The sequence below is a fragment of the Schistocerca gregaria genome, chromosome 1, assembly GCF_023897955.1.
Source record: "Schistocerca gregaria isolate iqSchGreg1 chromosome 1, iqSchGreg1.2, whole genome shotgun sequence".
In the NCBI taxonomy this organism is placed as follows: domain Eukaryota; kingdom Metazoa; phylum Arthropoda; class Insecta; order Orthoptera; family Acrididae; genus Schistocerca; species Schistocerca gregaria.
This window is the reverse complement of record NC_064920.1, coordinates 975,228,207-975,240,925: the sequence shown is the minus strand read 5'-3', so window position 1 is coordinate 975,240,925 and position 12,719 is coordinate 975,228,207. Positions and strand designations below refer to the sequence as shown.

Genomic DNA, 12,719 nt, shown 5'->3' with positions numbered 1-12,719 from the left:
GCAGCAGTATCCCGTCTTGAACCTTGGAAGGTACATTACATCTGCGCAGCAGAAGTGACCTACATAACGAGCACTCTTTCAAACTCACATCTCTTTGTAACAAAGTTATAGAATATATTATGAGACCTGATGTAATGACAAAGCAAAAGCAAAATGTCGTTCTGATTCGAAACTAGGGCAGATACCGAAAAACCAATCACATTAAATTTATTGTGTTCGTGACATGTAATGTATCTTAGAACATGCTTACTGGTAATCAGGTGCATTCAGAGGAGTTTCTTGCCTTTCGAGAAGCTTTCGACTCGGTGCCTACTAAAGAAAACAATTTCACAGAAAATATTGGGATAGCTTTGCAATGGGAGTGACGATTTTTTAAAAACTATAGCGCAGTTCGTGATCCTGGAAGTAGGGAGGGTCATCGATAGAAGTACCTTCTGGTGTATCCCAATGCAGTACGAAGCGCGTTTACTCTTCATGCTTCGCATTAACACCTTGTTGTGGTCTTCAGTCCAGAGACTGGTTCGATGCAGCTCTCCATGCTTCTCTATCCTGTGCAAGCTTCTTCATCTTCCAGTACCTACTGCAATCTACATCCTTCTGAATCTGCTTAGTGTAGTCATCTCTTGGTCTCCCTCTACGATTTTTACCCACCACGCTGCCCTCCAATACTAAATTGGTGATCCCTTAATGCCTCAGAAAATGTCCTACCAACCGATCCCTTCTTCTGGCCAAGTCGTGCCACAAACTTCTCTTCTCCCCAATCCAACACTTCCTAATTAGTTATGTGATCTACCCATCCAATCTTCAGCATTCTTCTGGAGCACCACATTTCGAAAGCTTCTATTCTCTTCTTGTCCAAACTATTTATCGTCCATGTTTCACTTCCATACATGTCTACACTCCATACAAATACTTTCAGAATTGACTTCCTGACACTGAAATCTATACTCGATGTTAACAAATTTCTCTTCTTCAGAAACGCTTTTCTTGCCATTGCCAGTCTACTTCGACCATCATCAGTTATTTTGCTCCCCAAATAGCAAAACTCCTTTACTACTTTAAGTGTCTCATTTCCTAATATAATTCTCTCACCAACACCCGACTTAATTCGAGTACATTCCATTATCCTCGTTTTGTTTTTGTTGATGTTCATCTTATATCCTCCTTTCAAGACACTATCCATTCCGTTCAAATGCTCTTCCAAGTCCCTCGCTGTCTCCGACAGAACTACGATGTCATCGGCTAACCTCAAAGTTTTTATTTCTTCCCCATGGACTTTAATACCTACTCCGAATTTTTCTTTTCTTTCCTTCACTGCGCCGGCCGCGGTGGTCTCGCGGTTCTAGGCGCGCAGTCCGGAACCGTGCGACTGCTACGGTCGCAGGTTCGAATCCTGCCTCGGGCATGGATGTGTGTGATGTCCTTAGGTTAGTTAGGTTCAAGTAGTTCTAAGTTCTAGGGGACTAATGACCACAGCAGTTGAGTCCCATAGTGCTCAGAGCCATTTGAACCATTTTTTGAACCTTCACTGCCTGCTCAATATATCATCGGGGAGAGACTACAACCCTGTCTCACTCCCTTCCCAACCAGTGCCTCCGTTTCATGTCCCTCGACTCTAATAACTGCCATCTGGTTTCTATACAAATTGTAAATAGCCTTTCGCTCCCTGTATTTTACCCCTGCCGCCTTCAGAGCTTGAAAGAGAGCATTCCAGTCAACATTGTTAAAAACTTTCTCTAAGTCTACAAATGCTAGAAACGTAGGTTTGTCCTTCCTTAATCTAGCTTCTAAGATAAGTCGTAGGGTCAGTATTGCCTCACGTGTTCCAACATTTCTACGGAATCCAAACTGATCCTCCCCGGGGTCGGCTTCTACTAGTTTTTCCATTCGTCTGTAAAGAATTCGCGTTAGTATTTTGCAGCTGTGACTTATTAAACTGATAGTTCGGTAATTTTCACAACTGTCACACCTGCTTTCTTTGGGATTGGAATTATTATATTCTTCTTGAAGTCTGAGGGTATTTCGCCTGTCTCATACATATTGCTCACCAGATGGTAGAGTTTTGTCAGGACTGGCTCTCCCAAGGCCGTCAGTAGTTCCAATGGAATGTTGTCTACTGCGGGGGCCTTGTTTCGACTCAGGTCTTTCAGTGCTCTGTCAAACTCTTCACGCAGTATCGTATCTCCCATTTCATCTTCATCTACACCCTCTTCCATTTCCAATAATATTGTCCTCAAGTAAATCGCCCTTGAATGGACCGTCTATATACTCCTTCCACCTTTCTGCTTTCCCTTCTTTGCTTACAACTGGGTTTCCATCTGAGCTCTTGATGTTCATACAAGTGGTTCTCTTATCTCCAAAGGTCTCTTTAATTTTCCTGTAGGCAGTATCCATCTTACCCTTAGTGAGATAAGCCTCTACATCCTTAAATTTGTCCTCTAGTCATGCCTGCTTAGCCATTTTGCACTTCCTGTCGATCTCATTTTTGAGACGTCTGTATTCCTTTTTGCCTCCTTCATTTATTGCGTTTTTATATTTTCTCCTTTCATCAATTAAATTCAATATTTCTTCTCTTACACAAGGATTTCTATTAGCCCTCGTCTTTTTACCTACTTGATCCTCTGCTGCCTTCACTACTTCTTCCCTCAAAGCTATCCGTTCTTCTTCTTCTACTGTATTTCTTTCCCCCATTCCTGTCAATTGCTCCCTTATGCTCTCCGTGAAACTCTGTACAACCTCTGGTTCTTTTAGTTTATCCAGGTCCCATCTCCTTAAATTCCCACCTTTTTGCAGTTTCTTCAGCTTCAATCTACAGGTCATAACCAATAGAGTGTGGTCAGAGTCCACATCTGCTCCAGGAAATGTCTTACAATTTGAAACCTGGTTCCTAAATCTCTGTCTTACCATTATATAATCTATCTGAAACCTGTCAGTATCTCCAGCAGGCTTCTTCCATGTATACAGCCTTCTTTTATGATTCTAGATCGAAGTGTTGGCAATGATTAAGTTGTGCTCTGTGCAAAATTCTACCAGGCGGCTTCCTCTTTCATTTCGTACCCCCAATCCATATTCACCCACTACGTTTCCTTCTCTCCCTTTTCCTACTACCGAATTCCAGTCACCCATGAGTATTAAATTTTCGTCACCCTTCACTATCTGAATACTTTCTTTTATTTCATCATAAATTTCTTCAATTTCTTCGTCATCTGCAGAGCTAGTTGGCATATAAACTTGTACTACTGTAGTAGGTGTGGGCTTCGTATCTATCTTGGCCACAATAATGCGTTCACTATGCTGTTTTTAGTAGCTTACCCGCTTTCTTATTTTCCTATTCATTATTAAACCTACTCCTGCATTACTCCTATTTGATTTTGTGTTTATAATCCTGTAGTCACCTGACCAAAAGTCTTGTTCCTCCTGCCACCGAACTTCACTAATTCCCACTATATCTAACTTTTACTATCCATTTCCCTTTTTAAATTTTCTAACCTACCTGCCCGATTAAGGGATATGACATTCCACGCTCCGATCCGTAGAACGCCAGTTTTCTTTCTGCTGATAATGACGTCCTTCTGAGTAGTCCCCGCCCGGAGATCCGAATGGGGGACTATTTTACTTCCGGAATATGTTACCCAAGAGGACACCATCATCATTTAACCATACAGTAAAGCTGCATGCCCTCGGGAAAAATTACGGCCGTACTTTCCCCTTGCTTTCAGCCGTTCGCAGTACCAGCACAGCAAGGCCGTTTTGGTTATTGTTGCAAGGCCAGATCAGTCAATCATCCAGAGTGTTGCCCCTGCAACTACTGAAAAGGCTGCTGCCCCTCTTCAGGAACCACACGTTTGTCTGGCCTCAACAGATACCCCTCCGTTGTGGTTGCACCTTTGGTACGGCTATGTGTATCGCTGAGGCACGCAAGCCTCCCCACCAACGGCAAGGTCCATGGTTCATGGGGGGAGGATTTAGCATACTATTAACATATTACGTGGTTATCCTTGTGATAGTGTTATTCGGTAAAAACATGTTACTACGCAATGAGATCTTAACAAAATATCGGCCATGTCCTAAGATTGGAAGCTACATCTAAAGCTAAAGAAATATAGTACATGTCACAAGAAGATCAACTGCTATGGTCTCATTGGTTACGTGATGGGCAAATTATGTAGCAGGCTACGCTTCATGTCTTGTAGAGGAGACTATTAAAACCTTCTTTCTCGATGATGTACGTTCTACTTATATACAATATCACTGATTGGATCCGCGTCCTATTCAGTGGGCTACAAACTTTATAGAATCATGTGACAGCACATTGTCCGAAAGTACAGGGTGTCCCAGGAGGAATGGTAAATACTCAGAGATGTGAAAAGAACGATCATTCGTAGCAAGGAGGTCCAGTAAACATGCGTTCTAAACTGCACACTGTAAAGGCTACGAGTACTTCATCTTCGGATTTGTTAAACAAATCTCTTCTACTGTAAGCTCTCCATATTTTGAGGTGTGGTAGTGTGGACCAAAACAAGAAAAAACTATTCAGTAAACGTAGTCTCCACAATGTCTACATTAAGAGCTATGAGCACTTGTTCATCTTCGCTACTGTAAAACGTCTTTCCTACTGAACAAGTACTCATAACTTTAAAGGTATACATTTTAGAGCCCACGTTTAGCAGACAAATTTTCCTTGTTTGGATCCGAATTATCTTCACCCTAAAGAGCTTGCAGTAGAGAATATTTGTGTCACAGTATCGAAGAAATTCACATATCTCCTAAGGATGGCATTTGAGAATCTATTTTTACTAGACTTTGCTCTGTCGAATGATTGTTCCTGTCGTAGTCATGAATAGGGAGACAATCTGTATAGCGACATTTGTAAAAATATGCAACGACATAATTATCTTCAAATTTATCAAAGTTGTTCCCCGGAATAAAACGGCACAGCATAACTATTGCAGCTGCTGAGATTAATTACGATTCTGTTCTCATAGTACGGGAGCTATTAATGTTACAGATGTTTTCACGTGTTTCTTAGCAGAGTTCAATGAGGCGGTCGAATTGAATCGTTACGTTTTAATTGAGGTAGAAAAGTGATGTTATTCGATGTTTAAAGAACAAAAACTTATGCGAGTTCTTTCGACATAATAATTTGCGTCCACGAACTCTGGATATACCTATGAAAAGTAAAATAAATTTTTGACTTGAGACATATGACTCAGAGTAATGTTACATTTTCCGGCTGTAACGTCTTCTAAGAAGACGGATTGATTAAAGTGATATTCGGAGGTCTTGTGAATTAAATGACGTTTTTTGGGTCATCACTCTTCTGTCTGGTTTAACGCTACACGCCATGGATTCCTCTCTTGTGCTGAACTCTTCTTCTCAGAGTAGCATTTGAACTGTACGTTCTGAATTATTTATCGGATGGACCATAATCATTTTCTTCTCCTATAGTTTCTGTTCTCTATAGCTCCGTCCACCACCATAGAAGTTATTCCCTGACGTCTTACTACGTCTCTTATCATCCTGTCGCTCCTTTTCGCCTGTGGTCCCCATATCTTCCTTTCCTCATCGATTTCGCCAAGAGCTTCCTCATTTCTTATCTTATCTGTCTAAGTAAACTTCAGCATCCGTCTATAGCATCGTGTCCCAAACAGTTCGATTCTCTTCTTTTTCGGTTTTCCCAAGGTCCGTGGTTTCTATTATACAATGCTATGCTCCAAACGTACATTCTCACAAATTTCTTCCTCAAATTAAGGCTAATGTTGCTAGTAGACTTCTCTTGGCCAGGAATGCCCTCTGTGCATGTGCTAGTCTGTCTTTTATGTTTTCCTTGCTTCTTGTATTATTTTGCTTCCAAGGAAACAGAATTCATTCAATTCATCTACATTGTGGTCAAAAATTGTGATGTCAAGTTTATCGCTAATACCATTTTCGCTACTCCTTATTACTTTCGTCTTTCACTGGTTCACTCTCAGTCCATGTTTTGTACTAATTAGATTGCTCATTTCGTTTCAGATTCTGTGGCTCTGTTTATACGGGAGCCGCACTGATCATGTCCGCACAGATTCTGTCACGTCCTTGCAAATGACAGGCACTCGAATTACCTGCTGCCAACTCTCATCGTTGTTCTCAGAGAATCACGCTGCACGCGATACAGTGATGAATGCTTGCAGCTGTTTTTACGAGTGCATATGTGCAAGATACTACCAAGATTTACACTCCTCTCTGGATTGCAATATTTCGTGCGTGGTCTCCTACGCTGAAAAGTTTCTCGAATTAGAAATAGAAATACATTTTCTTTGCATCACGCTCTGCTTAATGATGCAGCAGTACCATACAGTGCAGCTGGTTGCGTGATAGAAGAAAGTCCGTATCAGTAAAAATAGGCAGCCAGCTGAGGAGGCGAAATGGCCCTAGCCGTGAGACGGCTCACTTTAGGGATACAGCGTATCAGTTTTAGACCTCGATTACGCTGTGAAAGATTTACTTTCCAATTACAGCACACGCTGCGCACCGCTTAGTAGGTCTCCATTCCAGACGTCATCGATCAGTAGTTACTGTTTCGCTCTGGTGTATTAGATTTAGAAGGCGAAGACCTAATACAATACTAGTGGCACAGCGAATTTAAGATCATTTTTATTTATTTATTGTTCCGTGGGACCAAATTAAGGAGAAGTCTCCATGGTCATGGAACTAGTCAATACATGAAATATAACACGATAGTAGAAACAGATAAAGTGAAGTATAAGAAACATATTCAGGCGACAAGTCGTAAGTTTAAATAAAGAAAATCAACAACGTAACACTGGAATTTGCTTAATTTTTCAGCTCTTCCAGGAGCTCCTTGACAGAATAGAAGGAGTGAGCCATGAGGAAACTCTTCATTTGCTTAAAAGTGTTTGGGCTAGTGCTATGAGTTTTGAGTTCTTGTGGTAGCTTATTGAAAATGGATGCAGCAGAATACTGCACTTCTTTCTGCACGAGAGTCAAGGAAGTGCATTCCACATGCAGATTTGATTTCTGCCTAGTATTAACTGAATGAAAGCTGCTAACTCTTGGGAATAAGCTAATATTGCTAACAACGACATTAAACGAAATATGTACTGTGATGGCAATGTCAGAATTCCCAGACTATTGAATAGGGGTCGACAAGAGGTTCTCGAACTTACACCACATATAGCTCTAAAGCATCCAAAACATATTAGGATAGACGTACATCTAACATCTAGTACTGACGATTGATAATTTGCTTGAAATATTCATTTTTCCGTCAGTTGCTGGCTGAAGCGCACATTCTGGTATATTTTCATGATTCTTTGCTATGTATGATACACACATATCCACATGTCATAAAACAACATAGTCTGTGGACTCTCATGTTCATTAGCCAATTACATTGATGGCTAACGAACATGAATGTCTACAGACTATGTTGTTTTATGACATGTGGATATGTGTGCTCGCAATGCGTAACAGCGTCACCAATGTATTTAATAGTAATGACAACGACATATAAATGTGTCAGCTCATTTTAAGGTGACATGGCGTAAAGCCACAAAAATCTCCACTTGATAATGGCCTACGGCAGAAATTGCAGTCGTGAAGTAAAGAAAATGTTACAGTCACTGGCGTAAATATGATGTCTTTTATAAAGTTCTACATGACTGTGAATCCCAGGTATAAAAATTTAAATTTATCTATTATTTTTACTATTTGGTGTTACATGTAGGAAAAATTATTATCTAAATTCCCTGTTCATGAACGACATTTGTTCCTCGTTTCTTCATCCATTAAAGAATGACACAGCAAGCAAAGGAAGACATAACAGATGTGGACTTTGGAAACTGATATATGCAAAATACAGGATGACCCAGAACGCCATTAACATTTGAAAATTCAATACTTAACGGAATAATGTAGTTAGAGAAGTAAAAACTGACACATATGCTTGGAAGGAGATTGTGTTTTATTGAAACCGAAACACACTGCACAAAATGACCAACAGACGGTGTTCATTTGATACAAAGGCAATAATTACCATAACAACAGGTTTTTAGCAAAGACGTTATTTACGACACATGCTCAACATGTCGTCCGTCATTCGTCAACAATACCTCTAGTCGAGGACAATGTTGTGAACGGCACTGCATCGCCTGTCAGTGGCAATGACGAGAAATTCCTTTTAGCATCCCTAATGAGGTCGGACGGTCGCGGTAGAATTGCGACTATAGGTAACCCCACAACCAATAATCACGCGGACTGAGGGCCTGGGACATGGGAAGCCAAGCATGACAAACGACGATGCAGCATGCGCTTCTCATCGCTGACGTGCGCAAGAGATATTTCACACGTGTAGCAATATTGGGTGAAGCCCCATCCTGCATAAAAGTCGTACCTTCCAGCAAGCGTTTATCGGGCAGGCTAGCGACGATGCGATTGTGTAAGAATCGTACCCCGCATCCGTCACGGTGACGGTTTGAAAAGCAGTAACCCACATTTCTTCGAGGAAAACCGGTCCGATCACGGCTGATGTGATGAATTAACACCAAAATGTGACTTTCTCATCATGCAGCGGGTCTTTCTACTGTTGTAGGATTTTCGATAGCCCAAATTCTGTATTTGTGGTTGTTGACAGACCTTCGGAATGTGAAATGGGCTTCGTCGGTCTACAACACGTTAGCCAAGCAGTCATCATCTTCCCCCATATTTTGTAGTGCCCATACCGCAAATGGTCGCTGCGTCACAAAATCGGTTCATGATGACGCTGGATTTTGGACGGATAGTAGTAGACGAGTGTAGGGTAATATAAACAGCAGCATAAAAAAGTGTAACGGGAGAAGGATTCGTTAAAAGTAGGAAGATAGGACAGAGAGTGTGTTGCTGTGAGCAGTTCAGTGATTGGGTTGTTCTCATCAGAGTCGACAGCAAACCAACACTGACAATATTTCAGGTATAAGTGTCAACGTCACAAACAGAAGATGAAGAGCTAGAGAAAATATATGAGGATATTGAACGGGTAATTCAGTACGTAAGAGGAGATGAAAACCTAATAGTTATCGGGGATTGGAATGCGGTTTTAGGCTAAGGAGTAGAAGAAGCGGGTACGAGAGAATATGGGCTTGGTACTAGGAGTGCGAGAGGAGAAAAACTGATTGCGTTCTGCAATAAATTTGAGCAAGTAATAGCAAATACTTTGTTCATGAAACAAAAAGAGGAGGAGGTATACTTGGAAAAGGCTGGGAGATGCGGGAAGATTACAATTAGATTACATCATGGTCAGACAGAGGTTCCCAAATCGAATATTGGATTGTAATGCGTACCTTGGAGAAGATATAGACTCAGATCACAATTCTCTAATAATGAAGAGTACGCTGAAGTTTAAGAGACGAATTAGGAAGAAAGCAATGTATGATGAAGTAGGATACGGAAATACTAAGGAATGAAGAGATACCTTCGGATTTCTAAATGTTCAAATGTGTGTGGATTCCTAAGAGGCCAAACTACTGAGGTCATCGGTCCCTAGACTTACACAGTACTTAAACTAACTTAAACGGACTTATGCTAAGAACAACACACACACCCATGCCCGAGGGAGAACCGCCGGAGGGAGGGACCGCGCTATCTGTGACTTGGCGCCTCTAACCGCACGACCACTCCGCTCGGCTACCTTCGGATTTCTCTCGGGTTATAGATACTGCGATAATGAATTGCTCACTAGGCTGTTCAGTTGAAGAGAAACGGACATCTCAAAAAGGGCAGTCACAAAAGTTGGAATGAAAAATATAGGTTCAGCGAAGGTAACTGCTTGGTAGCCATGTGTAACAGAAGAAATACTTCAGTTGGTCGGCGAAAGAAGGAAGTACGAAAATTTTCAGGGAAATACAGGAATAAAATAATACAGGTCACTTAGGAATGAAATAAATAAGAAGTGCAGGGAAGATAAGGCGAAATGCCCGCATGGGAAATGTGAAGAAATCGAAAAAGATATGACTGTCAGAAGGACTGACTCAGCGGATAGGAATGTTAGAACAACTTTCAGTGAAATTGAAAGCAAGGGCGTTAATATTAAGAGTGCAATGGGAATTCCACTGTTAAATTCAGAGGAGGGAGCGGATTGGTGGGAAGAGTACCTTAAGGTTTTTTTTGAGGTGGAGGATTTTTGTGATGACGTGATAGAAGAATACAGAGGAGGCGGTGGGAAAGAGGTAGGGGTTCCAGTGTTAGAGTCAGAATTTAAAGGAGCTTTGAAAGACTTCAGATTAAACAAGGCAGAAGGTACAGATTACATTCCACCTGAATTTCTAAAATCATTGAGGAAGTGGCAACAAAACGACTTTTCACGTTAGTGAGTAGCATGTATGATGCTGGCGATTTAACATCAACTTTCGGAAAAACATCATCCACACAATTCCGAAGATAGCAAGAGCTGACAAGTGTGTGAATTTTCGCACAGTTAGCTTAACAGCTCATACATCCAAGTTTGCTGACGAGAACGATGTACAGAAGAATGGAAAAGAAAATTGAGGATGTGCTAGATGACGGTCAGTTTGGGTTTAGGAAAGGTGGCGGCATTAGAGAGGCAGTTCTGACGTCGCGGTTGATAGTGGAGTCCAGACTGAAGAAAAATAAAGACACGTCATAGGATATGCCGACCTATAAAAAGCGTTCGACAATGTACAATGGTGCAAGATGTTTGAATTTCTAAGAAAAGTAGGGGTAAGCTACAGGGAAAAAGGGGAACAATAAGAGTGGGAGACCAAACACGAATTTCTCGGGTTAAAAACGGTGTAAGACAAGGATGTAGTCTTTCGCCGCTTCTGTTCAGTCTTTACATCGAAGAAGCAATGACGGAAATAAAAAAAAATTAAAGTACGGGATAAAATACGGGGTGAAAGGATATCAATGTTTGGATTCGCTGATGACTTTGCTATACTCAGTGAAAGTGAAAAAGAATTCAGTGTTTGTTGAATGGAATGAAAGGTCTAATGGGTATAGAACGTGAACTGAGAGTAAATCGAAGAAAGATGAACATAATGAGAAGTAGCAAAAAGAAGAACAGCGAGAAACTTTACATCAGAATGGGAGATCACGAAGTACACGATGTTAAGGAATTCTTCTATCTTGGCAGGAAAATAATCTGTGATAGTCGGATCAAGAAGGACATCAAAAGCAGACTAGCACTGGCAAAAAGCGAATTCTTGGTCAAGAGAAGTCTACTAATATCAACCATATGCCTTAATTTGAGGAAGAAAGTTCTGACAATATACGATTGGAACACAGCACTGTATAGTAGTGAAACACAGACTGTGGGAAAAGCGGAGCAGAAGAGAATTGTGGTATTTGAGATATGGTGCTACAGAAGAAAGTTGAAGTTAGTTGGACTAAAGTAAGGAACGACTAGAATCAGTGAAGAAGGGAATGTGTAGAAAACACTGAAAAGGAGAAGGGACAAGATAGTGGAATATTTGTTAGCACATCACAGAATAAAAATTCCATGGTACTAGAGGGAGCTGTAGAGAGTAAAAACTGTAGGGGAAGGATTGGAACACATTCCGCAGTTAATTGAGAACGTATGTTGCAAGTGCTACTCTGAGATGTAAAGGTTGGCAAAGGAGAGGAATTCGTGGTGGACCCCATGAAACCAGTCAGAGAACTGATGGATTAAAAAGAAACGATGCCTTTTACGGTAAAGTGAAGATGCCGCGATGGCTGGCGCATCTTACTCCCTCTCTGACTATAGCTAATTTTATACATGGTTCTCAAGCGTGCCACTGAGATGTTGCTGTCCAGCGTGGGCCTATTTTTGCACTCGTTTTTGGTGTCAATAAAACCCCACGTCATTTCAGGGATGTGTGTCAAGTTTTAGTTCTCTACCTACATTATTCCGTGAAGTAGGCATTTTCAATTAACGGACTTCTGGAAAACCGTGTACAATGGGTTCTATTGAAATGTTTTAAGGTAGGGGGGAGGGACTCACGTCTGCCATGAATCCCCCCCCTTCTCCTCACTATGTCCCCTCCCATCACCTCATTTGCAGCCGTGTCTATACATGTGACTGTACCCGAGCAAGTGACTACAGGAACGGGCATGACACAGCTGATATGCTGCGTGCTGTGACACTGGCGATGACAGTGAACGTGCCTTGAAATCCTAGAGACGTGTGTAGCGTCCATTGGCACCACGTTTCCATTTCCATAGCTATCAGCTGTCTTGAAACCTATGGTTGTATATGAAACTTCCTGGCAGATTAAAACTGTGTGCGGGACCGAGACTCGAACTCGGGAGCTTTGCCTTTCACGGGCAAATGCTCTACCAACTGAGCTACCGAAGCACGACTCACGACCAGTCCCCACAGCTTCAATTCTTCCAGTACCTCTTCTTCTATCAGCAGAGTGAAAATTTAATTTTGGAAACATCCCCTAGATTGTCTCTCCGTAATATCCTTTCTTCCAGGAGTGCTAGTTCTGCAAGGTTCACAGGAAAGCTTCTGTAAAGTTTGGAAGGTAGGAGACGAGGTACTGGCGGGATTAAAGCTGTGAGGACGGGTCGTGCTTGGGTGCCTCAGTTGGTAGAGCACTTTCCCGCGAAAGGCAAAGGTCCCTTGTTCGAGTCTCGGTCCGGCACACAGTTTTAATCTGCCAGGAAGTTTCATATCAGCGCACACTCCGCTTCAGAGTGAAAAATTCATTATAGCTGTATATGCCGATACGTGTCGTAGCTTT

The 12,719-nt window shown here is 41.6% G+C and overlaps 1 protein-coding gene across 1 annotated transcript in view; it reads right to left on the bottom strand.

Annotated features, from left to right (window-relative positions):
• Positions 1–12,719, bottom strand: part of LOC126311099 (probable E3 ubiquitin-protein ligase HECTD2) — a 418,213-nt gene that overhangs the window by 108,018 nt on the left and 297,476 nt on the right. The gene's annotated exons all lie outside the window — the stretch shown is intronic.